The sequence below is a fragment of the Triticum dicoccoides genome, chromosome 2A, assembly GCF_002162155.2.
Source record: "Triticum dicoccoides isolate Atlit2015 ecotype Zavitan chromosome 2A, WEW_v2.0, whole genome shotgun sequence".
NCBI classification, from domain to species: Eukaryota; Viridiplantae; Streptophyta; class Magnoliopsida; order Poales; family Poaceae; genus Triticum; species Triticum dicoccoides.
Genome location: NC_041382.1, coordinates 617199937 through 617203144, shown reverse-complemented (window position 1 = coordinate 617203144; position 3208 = coordinate 617199937).

Genomic DNA, 3208 nt, shown 5'->3' with positions numbered 1-3208 from the left:
CCGGAGAGCCGCCGCCGCCGAGGTAGTCGTTTTTTAGAAAAAAAACCGATTTGTTTTTTTAAACCCTAGTTCCATTTTTTAAAATAAATAGATTGGTTTTTTTCCGGTTTATTTTTTAGCGAGCGCCCGTTCATCCGTTCGTTTTAACGAACGCGTTTTTCGTTTAGTTTCTGTTAATGAACGTTCGTTCGTTAACTTTTCGTCGTTTTTCTTTTTCTCGGATTAAATCCGCGGTTTTTCTGATCGCGATCTCTGATCCGATGTTCGTTCTAGTTTAACTTTTCGCTCGTTTATCGGAATCAGGCAATTCAAGCGCCTGGAGTTTCGTCTCGAAACCCTCTTTCCGTTTAACCAATTCAAACAAGTTTTTGCCACTATAAAAATTGCCTTAGACCCAGAATAGTAAACGAAGCTTGTTTCTCTTGCCGTTTGTCTTTCGTTGCTTTGTTTGTTTTGATTCTTTTTGCCAACCGGAGTTCTTAAGTTGAAATTTCTGGTTAGTTCTCTTGTTCGAGTTTTATCTGTGCATTAGTTGAGTACTTATTGTATGTTTGTTTGTTTGCGATAGAGTACCCAGAGTGCGCCGCTTGCTACTTCGAATCGCTAGGTTTCCCGGATCATCAGCAAGGCAAGTAACACTTTGATCATACCCCCTACTACCCAGTTTTATTGCATTAGATCAATCCTCACACATTTCATGATTAGGATCTAATTAAATTGTGGGTTTGGGGAGTAGTTGAGGTAGAACCTATTACCTGTTTATTATCAAATCTTTGGGAGTTACTCTACGTTTGCTTATTATTGCTATGCTATGCTAGTAGAAGTGGTTTGGGAGAGTGTATCCATGACAAATGTGAGCTTTGTTAATTAATGGTTTATTTAAGGTGGCAACCTAAACACACATCTGGGTGGATTGAGGCACCTGGGTATTCCAGCGATTGTCTGTTTTTTCTTTTGGACAGCCACCCAGGCTCAAAGGGATCATGAGATTATTCATACTAGAAACTTCCGTGTGCAGCCACAAGCTACTATGGGCTCTAGCATAGTTGACTAAGTCGTGCGAACTCTTACAGTGGTAGACTAGCAGATGTAGGGGATGTAGGTTGGTACGGTCTACCCGTTCGTAAGGTGCTAGCGCTTCTGAAAGACTATGTCTCGGCCATCCGTTTCTCAAACACCATGTAGTGCGAGAAAACCAACGGAGGAGATCGAATCTTGTGGGGAAAAGTGCGCAAACCTCTGCAGTGTGTATAAACTAATCATGGTCCCTGGTTATGGACATCTTGAGTATCTAGTACCTGGATTATCATGTGAATCTCATCATGTTACTCTAAAGTTAATTGTTGGGTTTTAATAATGATGCTTAATTGGGATTGAGAATGCTGTCAACCATTCTCAATGTTTAACAACTACCATGATAGTTAAATAAAAATTATTCCTTTGTAGTAGGGAAAAATTGGCTTTACGCAAAACTATAACCATAGAGCTTTCCACCAGCCATATATGCATATAGAATAGCCTATTTTATTCCATTACTCTTTATGTGTTACATTGCCAGCATATTCCATGTGCTGACCCGTTTCGGGCTGCAACGTTAATGTTGCAGTCCTTTCAGATGATGATTAAGGTGCCATTAGGTCGTGGTTCTATACTCAGTGATGCCGTTGGAGTTGATGGACTCACTTATCTTCCAAGCCTTCTGTTGTTATCATTATTAGATGGCCTTAAGCCATATTTATTGTAATAAGTTCTCTTTTGAGACACTCGATGTAATAAGTGTGTGATTGCTACTCTGTTATAAATCCTTCAAGTACTATGTGGTGTCAGTATTACTGATCCAGGGATGACACCGGAGCACAGAGATTGGACCGTTTGAGGTCTGGTCGCTACAGCAGTATCATGTCTTCACCACTAGCTTGTGTAAGCGTGATCAGAAGCTTCATAAGAGGGTAGTAAACTCTGTTGAACCGGCGGTTCCTCAGTATTTGCGCTAATCCGAGCAACCCATTTTGTGGAGTAGAGAGGATCACCCCCCCGGGTTGACAATCTGGGTCATCTGGCTTTAGTGGTGGCCCCTCAAGTTGGGGGATACAAGTTCACTAAGGTACTCATGGACGGGGGAAGTAGTATCAACATTCTATATTATGATACATTCCGCCGTATGGGGTTGACAGATAAGAATCTTAAACCGTCAAATACCGTTTTTCATGGTGCGGTGCCTGGTAAGTCTGCATATCCAGTGGGCAAAATAGCCTTAGAGGTGGCTTTTGGAGATGATCATGATTCAAGATCAAAAACATTGACTTTTGAGGTGGTGAAAATCAAAAGTCCGTATCACGCTTTGTTTGGGCGGCTGGCTTATGCTAAGTTCATGGCAAGGCCATGTTATGTTTATCTGCAGCTTAAAATGCCAGGTCATAAGGGGACCATCATAGTACATGGGAGCAGGAAGATCGCTTTGGTATGTGAGGAAGGTGATGCGGCTTATGCTAAGTCGGTTTGCGCCACAGAGGAGCTGAAGTTTTATGAAGACCAAGTTGATCCGGAAGACATGACTTCTTTGAAAAAGCCAACTACGAAACATGATCCGGCGTTGAAGTTTAAATCGGCTACAGATACTAAGATGGTTGATTTTGTTCCTGGCGATTCATCCAAACAGTTCAGTATCAGCGCTAACCTGGATCCCAAATAGGAAAGCGTGCTCATAGAGTTCATCCGTGAGAACCGGGACATCTTTGCATGGAAACCTTCTGACATGCCAGGTGTACCGAGGGAACTCGCTGAGCACACACTTAACATTGATCCTAAGTCTAAACCGGTCCGGCAGTTTCTCCGCCGTTTCAATGAAGAAAGGCGCAAGGCTATCGGTGAAGAGGTAGCTCAGTTGTTTGCCACAGGGTTTATCATGGAGGTCTTTCACCCAAAGTGGTTGGCTAATCTGGTGTTGGTTCTTAAGAAAAACGACACTTGGCGTATGTGTGTAGATTATACAGACTTGAACAAAGCTTGCCCTGCAGACCCCTTTGCCCTCCCTCGTATTAATCAGATCATTGATGCTACGGCAGGTTGTGACCGTTTGTGTTTTCTGGATGCTTACTCTGGTTATCATCAGATCAAAATGGCAGTTAAGGACCAGGAGAAGACAACTTTCATCACTCCCTTTGGAGCCTTCTTCTATGTCTCCATGCCCTTTGGGCTTAAGAGTGCC